This window comes from Brassica napus, chromosome C1 (genome assembly GCF_020379485.1).
Source record: "Brassica napus cultivar Da-Ae chromosome C1, Da-Ae, whole genome shotgun sequence".
Lineage (NCBI taxonomy): Eukaryota > Viridiplantae > Streptophyta > Magnoliopsida > Brassicales > Brassicaceae > Brassica > Brassica napus.
The window spans coordinates 27,579,451-27,594,744 of record NC_063444.1 but is presented as its reverse complement, the minus strand read 5'-3'; the positions used below and the strand labels follow the sequence as shown (position 1 = coordinate 27,594,744).

General features: G+C 33.7%; 1 non-coding gene across 1 annotated transcript; it reads right to left on the bottom strand.

Annotated features, from left to right (window-relative positions):
• Window positions 1-14,293: 14,293 nt before the first annotated feature.
• On the bottom strand, window positions 14,294-14,400 carry LOC125581032. The gene has a single exon (XR_007318743.1). It is a non-coding gene; the product is annotated as a small nucleolar RNA R71 (small nucleolar RNA).
• Between the last annotated feature and the right edge of the window lie 894 nt (window positions 14,401-15,294).

The following is a 15,294-nucleotide window of genomic DNA, read 5'->3' as shown; positions in this document are numbered from 1 at the left end:
GGTTATATGTCAGCAGCTAAATAGTTTACTATATCAGCGTACCAAGGTCTGCTCTTTGAACTTTGCCCGACTGCATGCACTTCCTGATGCAGACTTTCATCTACGGGGGAATCACGGTCTGGGTACAGCTCGTTGTAAGCGACATTAACTTTTATATCGAAGGTGAGGGTTCTTGGATTCGTCTTTTTGCTTAGATCATCTGAAGTGTCGATCGACATACTATCGTCGTCATCGATCGACATGGCATCGTTGTCATCGATCGACAGGTCCTCGGAAGTGAGACATACATTCCCGATGAATGAATCCGTTTGGTAAACGTTTTCAGTTGGTAAGAAATCATCGATAGAGACGTCGTTTTCTATTCTTGTCCAGGAAAGATGATCTGCAACTCCATTTTCTACTCCTCTTTTATCTTAATCTCGATGTCGAATTCTTGAAGTAGAAGGATCCATCGCAGGAGTCGTGGTTTCGCATCTTTCTTTTGCATTAAATATTTAATTGCAGCGTGGTCAGTATGAACGATGACTCGCGAACCGATCAGGTATTGGCGGAAATTTTCAAATGCATAAACTACAGCAAGCAGTTCTTTTTCTGTTGTTGCATAATTCATTTGTGCCTCGTCGAGTGTTCGACTGGCATAGTAAACTGCATGTAACTTTTTGTCTTTTCTTTGGCCTAGAACTGGTCCTACAGCGAAATCGCTCGCATCGCACATGATTTCGAAAGGAAGATTCCAGTCACGTGCTTGTACGATGGAGGCAGTTATCAAGGCTTTCTTTAATTACTCAAAAGATTTTACGCATTCTGGTGTGGAGTCGAATTTAACTTCTTTACAGAGGAGGGAAGTGAGAGGTCTAGCGATTTTGCTAAAATCTTGTATGAACCTCCAGTAAAATTCGGAATGTCCGAGAAAACTTATCACGTCTTTTACATTTGTGGGTGCCGGCAGACCGGTCATTACTTCAGTTTTTGCCCGATCTACTTCTATACCAGCAGCGGAGACTTTGTGTCCTAGGACGATTCCATCGTTAACCATAAAGGGGCATTTTTCCCAATTTAGAACGAGGTTCTATTCTTCACATCATGCCAAAACTTTACATAGGTTATCGAGACAGTTTTTGAAACTGGATCCATATACTGAGAAATCGTCCATAAAGACTTCCATGAAATCTTCTATCATATCAGTAAAGATTGACATCATGCATCGTTGGAAGGTGGCAGGGGCATTACAAAGACCGAATGGCATTCTGCGGTACGTGAATGTTCCATAAGGGCATGTAAAGGTGGTTTTTTCTTGATCGTCAGGATGTATAGGGATTTTGAAAAATCCAGAGTATCCGTCAAGAAAACAGTAGTATTGGTGATTTGCCTATCTTTCTAACATTTGATCAATGAAGGGTAAAGGAAAATGATATTTTCTGGTGGCAGCGTTTAGCTTTCTATAATCGATACACATTCGATGTCCAGTGACAGTTCGTGTGGGAATGAGTTCGTCCTTGTCATTCTTCACTACAGTGATTCCGCCCTTTTTTGGTACGACATGCACGGGGCTAACCCAATTGCTATCCAAAATCGGGTAAATGACTCCGGCATCTAGAAGTTTAATTATTTCCTTTTTAAAAACTTCTTTCAAGTTCGGGTTCAGTCGCCTTTGGTGTTCCACTGAGGATTTCGAACCATCTTCTAGGTGAATCCAGTGCATGCACAGATCTGGAGAAATGCCAGGAATATCCTCGAGAGAGTATCCGAGGGCTTTCCTATATTTGCGTAGTTTATTTAATAACAACGCTAGTTCTCCATTGGTTAGGTTGGCGTTCACGATTACGGGGTATGAATTTTTATAGAGAAAAGCATATTTGAGTCCAGCGGGTAGCTCTTTTAACTCAATCTTTGGTGCCTTTTCGGGATCCCATTCCTCCAAGGAGGATGGTTGTCGATCGACAGCTTTCATTAAATATCAATCGATGTTGATTTCCGAAGTGTCATCCTCTATGTCATCAATGTTCGTTATTTTCATATTTGCGCCCATTAATCGTGTGTATTCCTCAGCTCTACTGTCGACACTAAATGTTTCTTCTTCACTAGATGTGAGTACTTTCTCCAGGGGATCATCTGAGCACAGGTTTATGAAAGATTCTACAGTCAATTCACAGATATCATCCACATAGGAAGTCTGTTTATCGATTAAAGGTCGTCTTATCAGCTTATCCATGTCGAAGGTCATCGGAATGTTTCCAATGTTTAGACATATTCTACCCTCTTTGACATCGATTATCGCTCCTGCTGTAGCTAGAAATGGTCTTCCCAAAATGAGGGGATCCTTTTGTTCATTCTGGTATTTCAGCACCACGAAGTCCGTAGGGACGTGACAATCGTTAATCCTTATCGGCATGTCGTCAAGCACTCCCTCAGGTAATCTAACGGATCTATCGGCCAGAACCAAAGTTATTTTGGTTGGTTTGAACTTATCGTATCCTATGGATATCGCGACAGATTGCGGCATGAGGTTCACGCTGGAACCTAGGTCACAAAGGGATCGAGGAAAACTTTTATTCTGTATATTGCAATCCAAAACAAAGCTGCCCGGATCGGGTCTCTTGATCGGTCTCTTGATCGGAGTTTCGCCTTGGATTATTGCACTTACCTACTCCGAAACCATCATGATGCTGCGCTCAGCGACTGGAAACCTGTTGGATACCATGTCTTTTACATATTTTTTTTATTGAAGGTGATACTTTTATGGCATCACTCAATGGCATCTCCAACGTGATCTTATCGAATGCTTTCTTCCAGATCGCTTTATCTAATTCTCGCTTAGTTTGCGTCTTGTTAGGAGGGAAGGTGGTAAAGTTCGTTACACTCTTTCCATGGCTGGTTTAGCAGGAGTTGAGCGTCGATCGACATTGTGTCCACATTGTTGATCGATATTTACCGTAGCGTGTCGATCGACGTTGGTTCTCACTTGTCGATCGATTTCCACATCTTCTTCCAACTCTTCTTCTTCCTCCTCGAGGTCGATGGCTGCTTCCTTAGTGTTCGGCAGCTCTTTCATTCGAGGTGTTTCTGACTCGGTATTGGGATCATCGAGGATTATCGGGCATGACCTATTTTCACCGGTTTCCTCAACTACAGCACGTTTTTCTGAGTTGTTAATTTCTATTGTGCTCGGAATTAGGCGTTTTCCGCTTCTTAGTAACACGGCATTAACCTGACGTTTCGGGTTCGCGTCAGTCCGCCCCGGGAGACGTCCTGCCTCTCTTTTGATGGCGGTTTCATTTTCCGCGACTTGACCGTCCAGTCTCTTAATGTGTTCACTTAAGGCGTCGAACTTCCTCATTAGCTCACTGTACATTATGTCTATTTTTCCGTTCAGGTTAGTGGCCAATTTGCGATTTCCCGTGAAAGCTCAGTTTAATCTAAACTTTGCTCTGCCTCGGTGTGAGCCAACAGTAGCATCGTAATTTTGGGTAAAGCTATTGGGGTTAGGGATAGGTTACCTATCTTTCAAGGTCGAATTATCTACGAAGTCTACTCGTTGTTCTAATTCAAAAAGGGTATCATCGTCAATTTGGTATATCCCAAACTGGTTTTGTCCCTTCAGAGCCGAATGAAGCGAATCTCGAGATTCTTTGATTTTGACTAAAGGTGACTCATCCATTGAGTCAACTCTCCTTTCTCGCTCTACGTCCATCATTTCGTAGGATCTACCCGTAGCTACATTTTTGATCAAACGCTTTGCCACTTCAGGGTTCCTGGTACTGAAGCTCCCTTCACTGGCTGTGTCAAGCATGATTTGGTAATGCAAGTTAATACCTCCGTAAAATGTATTAATGAGTTGTGGCTCTTAATAGCCATGATGGGGATATTCAAGTTGGTAGCTCTTGAATCTCTCCCTGCGTTTCTGAATGATTCACGTGGACCTTGACAGAAAGTGGAGATTTTCTTCCTTACATCCTAGTAGTGCGTCTCATCGAAGAATTGATTGATGAAGGTGCCCCTTATTTCCTTCCAACAGGTCAAAGATCCTGTTGGTAGTTGGTTTAGCCATTTTCTGGCGTCGCCTTCTAAGGAGAATGGAAAGAGTTTACAGCGATTGTATTCGTCATCCATCATATCTTCTAGATACTTGATGTGCTCGTGTGGATGCTCTGAGATGGTCCCACGGAAAGGGTTTTGACGTACCATGAGTAAGTATTCGAGGCTAACCCTGGATTTCTTGGTATCATCTTTTGGTAGTTTAATGGCGGACCTATTGGAATAGGTCCTGCCAGGGTTTAAGTAGTCTTGCAAAGGTAATTTCCATTCATGATCTCTTTTTGAGATCGAATTAATTTGAACAGGGATTGCAGTCCCCTGTTCATTCACAATTTGGTTATTTCGTTGCTTAGTTGACCTTTAGGTTCTCCTAGGACTACTTCCTCATTAGCGTTATTGGTAAGATCGATGTTTGATGTGCGGTGTCGACCGATATCTTTGTCGACTCGTCGCTCGATGTTGTTGCAATTTCGTCGATCGATGCTCGGCCGAAATCCATGTCTTCCATCTTGAAGTTTCTGTGTCAGCAGGAAATGAGAGAAAACGTTTTAGCAAATTTAGTAACAAAATCTAGATTAAATTCTAAACTTAATCTAATGGTAATAAGAAAGAGTCCTCGGGAACGGCGCCAAATTTGATATCACTCAAATTACCCTAAGGAGTGAATTACCCTCTCGAATAAGAGGTTCGGATGTAGTACTTAGGGATCGAATCCACAGAGACTCTAGGATTACACAATAGATTATGGTCTTGAAATAAATCTAGATTAAATGGTTTATAAGTTTTAAAGCAGTAAATAGAGTGGTGAGCAAGTATATTGCTAGATTAATTTGTTTTGATGTTGTTAACAGTTCGGAGAAATAGCTAGATTCAGGTATATTTTCAGATATGATAAGTAAAACTTAATTTATGTTTTAGGGGATTATTGATATTAATCATTCTTGAATTCAAACTTAAGATATAATCAATCTGATTATCTAATCTGGATCTCGGATTTCAACTCTCGTATGTTAATCACGAGAAAGTGTTGATCGATAATTCTTTATGAATATCGATCGATACACCTTTCAAAATATCGATCGACTGGGCTATCGCTGCGTCGATCGACACTTCTTCCAGAAAGCTTTACGGATAGGTTTGATCTAAATTCTCTAACTCACTAGACCAACTCTCGTCTGTATCTAATCAGTAAGATCATACTAGTTATTTTCTGGTATTGAGTCAAGCGATGGCTTGATCCCAATTAATCCTAAGATCTAAGTTTAAAGGGTGATCAATCCTAAACTTAACTTTAAGAATAACTAGATGAAAGAATTATAATTCTAAACACCCTAACAATTGTTGTTGTCAGTAATACATTTATCAACCTATTGAGAAACCTAAATCTAACAATAATGATTACTCAGACATATTCATGGAACACATAGTTATGATGGTCTGAATAATACTTAAATAAAATGAGTAAATAGAGTAAGCAACAAAATGAATAAAAGCAAGGGAGTTCAAGATCTTCTCTGTTTTGCAGTGTTGATCTATCTCTCCAATTCTAAGATCTCCCCTTTCAATGGTGGCTTCTTGATTTCTCCAAACTAGGTCTAAAAAGGTCTCTAGGCAAGTTTGCCTCTAAAATGATACAAAACCCTAATAAATAGCCTAACAGACGGCCAGAGACTTAAAATGTAATTATTGAAACTTTTGTGAAACTTTAATTTTTCTAATTTGTCATTAACTCTCGGTTGGCTTCGCCGTCGATCGATATGAAGAGTTCACCATTGATCGATATTCCTTGGTAACTATCGGTCAATATTCTGACAAATAATCGACCATCCAGCAAAGCTCGGAAATCTCCAAATAGCTCCAGATACATCATTTTCTTCCGGTTAGTACCTGAACCTGTAACTAGTCTAAATAAACTATATATAGTAATAATATATCTTAAAACACTCATAAACCATGGTTAAAAGTGGGTAAAATCCATGGTCTATCATATATATTTAAATTAAACTATATATCATATAAAATACATAAATATGTTAATTTTGAAATTTACTTTGAAAAATTATTGAGGCCTGAATATTTTAATTATTAAATTTGCATTTAATTTTGAAAAAAATTAGAAATTACTAAAAATTAGAAATTACTAAAACTTTTAAAAATCTCACATTGTAAATTTTGTGATTAATGGTTTAATTGTTTTGTTACAGGAAATATACAAATGTTAATGAAATCATATAAATAGAAACTAAGAAATTTCAATTATATATTCATATTAAAATATACTAAATATTTGGTGGCAAATATTTTTGACCAGATTTTGGAAATGTTTTTAAAAGGATTTAGGAAATATAATATTAGAGATTAAGTAAATCTATTTGGTTATTTGAGAATCTTTAATTAGTAAAATATGGAAGTTCGTGTTGTTTCAAAAAAAGTGCATATATTTGTAACTATAGTTAGGCTATATTTAAATGTGAGCATTTAGTAATAGTATAGGTTAAGAGAAATATATGAGGTACAGTTTTTACAAAAATATACTATCTAGAATCAAGTTGGATCTAAATTTGTGATTCTGTTATAATAGATTGTACATCTATACTATATAAAAGTTGAGGCTATAAGTCATCGAGAGCGTCCATATAGGATTTAAACGACCAATCGTAGTATGACAAATTATTATTTAAGTTTACTATTTTTAAAAATGTTAATATTACCAAAAAAAAATGTTTATTTCAAACTAAAATATAAATCATTATCGAATAAGGTAAATTTACAAAAATATAAATACTATATTAAGTTAACATAATGTTTAATATTTTTCAAAAATTAAAAAATAAATAAAGAAAAGAATAATTAATTTAAAAATACAAGACTTTCAAACAAGTATAACTATATAAATCTAAATTTAAACTCATGATTTTCAAAGTTTAGGTTATATACTATTGAAAATATTCAAACTAACATATACTATATATAAGTTGATATTATAAATCATTGAGAATGTTCACATATTATTTTAAAGCACCAAAAATATACCAAATCGTTTTTCAATTTGGTATTTCTAAAAATGTTAATATTACGAAATTTTTTATTTTAAAATAAAATATAAATAATTATCAAATAAATTAAACTTACAAAGTTAAAAACATCATGTACAAATCTATACTATATAAAATAAAGTTTCAAAAATTAACATAAAAATAACAAACAAATATAATAGTTAATTTAAAAATGCAATACTTTCAAACAATTATAACTATATAAATCTAAAACACATGATTTTTCAAAATTTAGGTTATATACTGCTGAAAATATTCAACAAAAATATGTACTATATGTAATTTTATGCAATAAATCATTGAGAATATCCACATATTATTTAAAACACCAAAATATGTCAAATTACCATTTTAATTATTATTTTAAAAATTTCAAGATTTTCAAAAAATATTTATTTCAAAATAAAAAGGAAACTAGTATTCAATTTAGTGAAAATGCAAAATTATTAAAGGAATCAATTTGATATATAAAGTAAACCTTTGAAAGACCAACATAAAATCAACTAACAAAAAAATCTTAAAGAATACAAGATTTTAAAATAATAAAAACAATATGAATCTAAAGCAATTTTCTTTACATATGAATCTAACAAAATATGATTTCAAAATGGAAGCTATTTCTTTCAAAAAAATATCAATAATAAATTTTGTAAACAAAATTGCCAAATAACTAAAAGAATCAGTTTATTATAAGAAATAAATGTTTGGAAGATCAACATAAAATTAAGTAACAAAAATAATCTTAAAAATATAAGGATTTCAAATAATAAAGACAATGTAAATCTAAATCACCTTTTCATTACATATGAATCTAAATAACATATGATTTCAAAATTGAGGATATATATTATTTAAATGTTCACATAGAATTTAAAAATATCATTATAATAATATAAAAGTCAGCATCTTAATTTGATAAAGTAAATAAAAATATTATTAAAGATAATTAACTTGATATATAAAATAATTATATATTTGAAATTAAACAAAAAATTAACAAAAATAAAAATATTCAAAAAGAAACAAAGTTTTAAAAAACATATTTATAAATAATCACGTATGTAAAAATAAATAAAAATCAGCACAAAACTATAAAAAGATAAATTAAAATTTGTAAAACTTATCTTTAAAGTTAGATTGATATTTGTATCTAATTATTGAAAACTTAATATAATAAGAGATTGTTCACGTACCTTATAGGAATTGGTATTGATCGCATATTATTACTAAAAAAATATAATTATGTATGTAACCTTTAATATGATATGGACTATATATATGCTTTAAAAAACAGAAATAACTGAAAATATTCACAAATAACATATACTATATATAATTTGATGCCGTAAATTATTGAGAATATCCATATATTATCTTGAAACACCAAGAAAAATATGTTAATCACCATTTTATATATTACTTATAGAACTTTCAAAAATTGTTTCTTTCATAATCAATGTAAAATTTAGAAAAAGCCAAAATCATTAAAGAAATCATATTGATATATAAACTAAATATTTGGAAGAATAACATAAATTTTACGTACAAAATATAATATTAAAAAATAAAAGAATTTGAAATAATAAAGAAAATATGAATCTAAAGCACATATGATTTTAAAATTGAGGCTATATGTTATTTAAAGTGGTCACATAGAAGCTAAAATTATTATTAATAATATGTATTCTCAAAATGTTAATTTGATATTTTTAAATATAAAATTTCAGATATTTTATTTCTCTCAAAATAAAATTAAATAAGTTTAAATTTTTTTGCCAGAAATAATTAACTTTATTTTAAACTAAATATTTGAAAATTAAAAATAAATTTTTATCGAACAAAAATAACATTTTAAAAAAGAAATAAACATAAAAAAATGTTCTAATAATCATGTATGTGAAAGAAAAATAAAAATAAATACAAAATTACAAAAATGATAAATTAACTAATGTATTAATTATCTTAAAAATTAGATTGGTATTTATACTAAATTCTTGAAAACTTAACATAAAAAGAGTTTAACAAGAAAAAATCAAATTATGTCCACAGCCAATATTACGATAAGGGCTATATACTATTAAAAATATTCATATATAAATAAAAATACGAAAAAATATTCCAAATCAGTATCATTGTTTAATATTTTTATAAATCTTAATATTTCTAAAGTAAATCTATAAATTAATTTCAAAATATGAACTAAAATTAACTAACTTGATATATATGCTAACTATCTTAAAACATAACACTAAAATTTATTTAAAAAATTCATAAAGTATGTCAAAACATAAAATAGCATATACATAAAAATAAAATATATAATTAATATTAAAATAATTAACCTAATCAAATAAGTAAAAAATAAAATTTTAGTATTTTTATATTGGTGTTGGCTACAAAATCATCTAATTTTATAATAGATTATAAAAGGTTCTTAAAAACATTGGTCAATTTTCGTTTCTTTCTTATCGGGCCAATTCAGTTTTGGCTTATAATAAGCTTACAAAGTTCTATTAAAAATAAAATGTGGTAAGAATAATCCACAATTAATACACATATTGTTGATTAAACAGTTTGTTTATATGCTTTTGAATTGCCATTTATCAATTAAATAAATTAACATAGTTATTTACTCATCAACAATTAGATTTTAATAAATTTTGAGACAATTGTTTTTAAAAAGTCATAATCCAAATATTCATTTAACTAACCAAACATGTTTTTATGAAACATACCTAAATTTTTTTATTATCTAAAATATTTTTTTTTAAATTACGTCACTAATAATAATAAATCGAAGTACATGGTAACCCTTTTCCGAAAAAAGCAACTTCTCAATCGGGGAAAACATTTTGTGAACCGCTAAAACATCATAATCCCACCACTAATTTATATTGTAACTATATCAAGTAGAAGATTTATTTAATTTTTTAGATTTTTATTTTTTATTTTAATAAATAAAATATTACTTAATATTAGCATAAATTTTATATATATATATATATATATATATTTTCTCCTTTTCTTATATCTAACAAACAGATAGTTACTATTATTTAAATTTCATCAAAATATTTATTATGATTTAGACCTAAATATACATATAAAACTATTAGATATGCATTTAAAAGAATTAAATAAGAGTATTTTAAATACAAATATTCATAAAATAAGTATATAATAATACATTCATTCTAAAAATTTGGTAAATACAAAAAAGTTAGATATATTGCATAAGGATTAATCTTTTATGTCATTCAAATAGAAATACATATAAAATTATAATAAAATATTTATAACAGTGTTGTATTAGTTAATAAGCATGGAACAATCTATATGACGCTTTTAATTTTTTTATTAAGAAACAATATACACATGTTTATAAATACATTAATACATTTACGTATACAAACAAACTGATATCTAAATATTAGTTATTTAAATGGTAAAATTGTATAAAAACTTAACTATGAAAAATAATAAAGCACACTTTAAATAAATTTCATAGAAAAATGTATATAAAACAATTTTCTATTATATTATCTTAATATTATTAAAAATAAAACTAATTATTAATAAAGTATTCATAGTAGTGTATAGCATAGTATAGTAGTGTATATGTACTGAGAAATCTATGTGATATTAAAATTTTGTACTTATAAGAAACTATAAATATTTTAGTAACAGTAATTTTACTTTTATAATACAAACAAATAAATACCTAAGTTCAAAAATAACAAATTTATAAAAACAATGTAAATAGGAAATCAAATAATATTTTAATAATATTAAGAAAAATATTTTTTACGAAATTCATCTTTTTCTTAAAAAATATTGCAAAATTAAATTAAATTATTAAAGCAGATTCGCGCGTACCGCGAGTAAAAAATCAAATACTCACAGACTGACACGTGTCCCATCTAATACTAAACTCTGCGTTTCATTTAAGTGTCCTAATAGTTACGAGTTTTGTTTTGATTTGTTTCTGAACGGGCTTTACTTGGCTCTTCATTTAAAAATGAGAATCAAGATTAGCAAGGCCCATTGTGAGATACAACATAGAGGCGGCTTACGGAATTAGGGTTCCATTATCTTCTTCTATCTGCTCGGACCATAACCAGCAAAAGAGATATACTATGCCGTCTCAGCCGAATCATCTGGAAGAAATTTTATGTCGTGTTGCAATTTCGTCTTTTGGTCTTCATTGATTGAATCCTCAGAGATGGTACGTTTTGTCTGGATTTAACGCTTTTACGAATCTTCCTAACTCCATCAAGAACGACGCCCTCATTCAGTGAATATCCCGTCAGAGGCGGTATTTCTCAGCTTATAAATATGTAATATTTCAACCTCTGAACATCTCTCATTTCGTGATAATCCCCAAAACTTATTTTCAGTTATATGGCTAATCCATCTGTTCTTCTTCGTGATCTAAAGGTGGCCACTGTTCTTCTATCGTCGAAGTGAGGCTTCTGAGATTTTGGGAAGCTAGAACCTTCAAACGTGGTGGGGAGTTGATGGGGTGGATATGCTTCTCCTTATGCCAAGGTTTTCCGATCTTAAATCTCAATTTTTTTGTTTAAAGTTTTAGTTTTTCCGATCTTAAATCTCAAGTTTTTTTCTAAGTTTTCCGCCCTTGACATTCATAAACTTCGAACTGTTTACGTTATATATATGCAGGTTTCTCGATCTTATATCTTTTGTTTTTAAAAGTTTTACGGCCTCCACGTTCATAAATTTTAAACTCATAAATTTGAAACTCTTGCTTAATTAAATCATGAAAAAAATGATATACGTAGGTTTTCCGATCTTTGACAATTTCACGTTCAGTTTCCTTCAAGTCGGTGCATCTGCAGCTATATATATATAGGTGAGTTTCCATCCGTCAAAATCATCACTTTCTTACTCACAATCATATCAAGCAAATAATTTTTTCAGAGTAAAAATCGGTTGCTGTAGCACCACAATTGAAGTTCGCAGGCTAAATCTCAGAAACATGGGGGGGGGGGGGGGGCAGAGGAACTGGAAAGTCTCAATCATAATAGGGTAAGAGTTCTTAGCGAAGGATACATGTTGATATCTTGCATATTCACATTGTTTTATCCATTTATTCATGTGCATTTTCATCATATAGATTAGGATTAAGCCATGTCTAGGTTGCATTTTGCATACATATGTCTCCATTAGGTATTGGAGTACCACATGGAGTTCCTGGAGACATTTGGGTACATTTGGAGCTCAAGGGAGGTGATTAGAGGTGATTAGAGTGATCATTGGACGAGCAATGCATGAGAGCGACCTACCGGAGCGACGCCATGAACTCGCTCGCCATCTACGCTTCGGAGCGACCTCCTAGAGCGACAAGGCGAAGTCGCTCCAGCTCCTAGAGCGACCTCACCGCAGCGACACCCAGAAGTCGCTCGGGTTGTGTCGATTTGAGAGCGACGAACAAGCCGGGAGCGACCTTCTAGAGCGACACCCTAAGGTCGCTCGCGTCTATGGTTTCTGAGCAAGCCGGGAGCGACGTCTTCGGAGCGACACAGCCAGGTCGCTCGCGAGGAAACGACCCGGGAGCGACCTCTCGCAGCGACGTGCCGAGGTCGCTCCACGTCTATTTGTTTGGCCGAATTCATGTTTTCTCAAGGGCTTTTTGGTCATTTCATTATGCACGTTTTTATTTTCTAAACCTATGTTTTTTACTCTGGAAGCCACCACCAGGCAGATTATCTTTTGATCTATTAAGAAATACACAAAAACTCTCTTGAGAAGTTCATCTCTTGGATTTTGATTGTTATGTTCTTGTGTTATTGTTGATTTCTTATCTATTTCTCTACATGATTAATCTGAAATCCAATATGGGTTTAAGAGGAATCATGGAGATTAGTGAGTAATCACCTTTTGAATTCATGGGTTAGGGAGATCAAGGGTGATTAGGTTAGTTCTAGGATGTTTTAGTGTAGATCATTCTTGTTCCTTGCTAGTAGAGTATTCATAATGCATCTTCTGAGTTGGCCACTCAAAAGTTGATCAATAGGCATTTCCCACCCAAAAGGTGTTTGATGAAATGCCTGAGACAACTCTCCTAGGCTTTTAGTATACTTTGCCAAAGACATTTGTTGTTAAAGATGCTAAGATAGCTAATAGACTTGTTCGTAATGATTGCTTTCATATTATTCAACCAAAGACATTTGATGTTTGAGATATGTTAGCAAATGAGCATTCATCTAGACATAGAGCTTGCTTAGAATTGTGTCTAGGCTTAAGGTTGATAGTTTGATTGATCATTTGTCATCCTTAGTTCGATACTTGATCACCCAAGGTCTAATCCCTATGCCCATGAGTTCTCTTTTCCCTTAGTCAAGAAGTATCATTCTGTTATTGCTTTCTAGTTTTAGTCATAGCTTAAAACCCATCTAAATCATTGGTTGCACTTAGATTAAGTGAGTACTTGCATTCTCAGTGCTTTGATATCCCTCAGAACTGGTTCGACAATCACTATACTACAACATTTGTCTTAGGAGCCTTGAAAACTCCTAACATCAAATTGGCGCCGTTGCCAAATTCTGAGTAGATTTAAACATTGAGATTTAGTCACTTGCTTGAGACTAAGTCATTTTAATTTTGTTTTGTTACTGATTCTTCTTCTTCACCTACCTTTCACTTTCAGGTGTATGAACTTGAGGAGCAGGGGTCAATCAAACCTAGTTCCAATAGTAGCAGACATCAGAGCTTTTGAGAGGGAGTGTGCTAGAGCTAGAAGAGAAGAAGAACACCAGGCCCACTTGGATATTGATATGGCAGATCCACCGCAAGGGGCAGAACACCAACCGCGGGCAGCTCGACCCATTGGCACTTACGACCGCCCCAACATACATGGTCACAGATTCGGAATCCGAGCACCAGCTGTGGCAGCCAACAACTTTGAGGTCAAGTCAGGACTCCTCAACGTGATCGAGAACAACAAGTATCATGGCTTGGCTCTGGAGGACCCATTTGATCACTTGGATAGGTTCGACAGCTACTGTGGGTTGTCAAAAACCAATGGTGTGTCCGAAGATGCCTTAAAGCTCAAGCTATTCCCTTTCTCTTTGGGGGATAAGGCACGTCAGTGGGAGAAGTCTCTACCCAGCCACTCTATCACCACTTGGGATGAGTGCAAGAGAGCATTCTTGGAGAAATTCTTCTCATCCTCAAGAACTGCTAAGCTGAGAAATGAGATCTCCAGTTTCCAACAGAAGAACTTGGAAGGATTCAGTGAAGCCTGGGAGAGATTCAAGGGCTACCAAGCTCAATGCCCACACCATGGTTTCTCTAAGGAGAGCTTGCTGAGCACATTCTACCGTGGTGCTCTTCCTAAGTACAGGGCCAGACTGGATACAGCTAGCAATGGGTTCTTCTTGGGGAGAACTGAGGAAGATGCAGAGGAGCTGGTTGACAACATGGTAAAGAGTGATGCAGTCTACAGTGGAGACCACGACAGAAGCAGTCGAACAGATGATAAGCAGACGAGGAAGGAGTTGAAAGCTCTACAGGATAAGATAGACATCCTCCTTGCTGATAAAGCCACACAAGAGCAGCTGCACTTTGTTGGTAACCCAAGCCAAGATACACCACCTGTTGTCCATGAGGTTGAGGGTTTGGAAGGTCAGGAAGACCTGTGTTTCATCAACAACAATGGTAGCTGGTACAAAAAAGAGCCCAACTTTCAGTACAACAACTACCAACAGAAATCCTACCCCAACAACCAACAGAGTGGTTATCCGCCTCGAAACAACCAGCAAGGCAGCTATCAACCTCATCAAAACCCCTCATCTGGTTCCTCTGCTCCTCAAGAGAGCAGCACTGACACCCTGCTGAAACAAATCTTGGAGTCTCAGACTAGAAGTGAGAAGCATGTTGGATATGAGTTGAAAAACCTTCATTCCAAGATTGATGGAAGCTACAATGAGCTCAACAACAAGTTCTCACATCTTGCTTCTACAGTCAAGAATTTAGAGAATCAGTTTGCTTCCATGAACACTCACCAGACTCGCCAGCAAGGATCTCTACCTGGAAAATCTGACCAAAACCCCAAGGAGGCCAAAGCTATCACCCTTAGGAGTGGTAAGCAGTTACCTCCTACAACCCTCACCAGTGATGCTGAGAAACTAGGTGAAGAGGTGGCCATCAACTTAGATGATGAAGTGGTGATTGTTGATGAGAA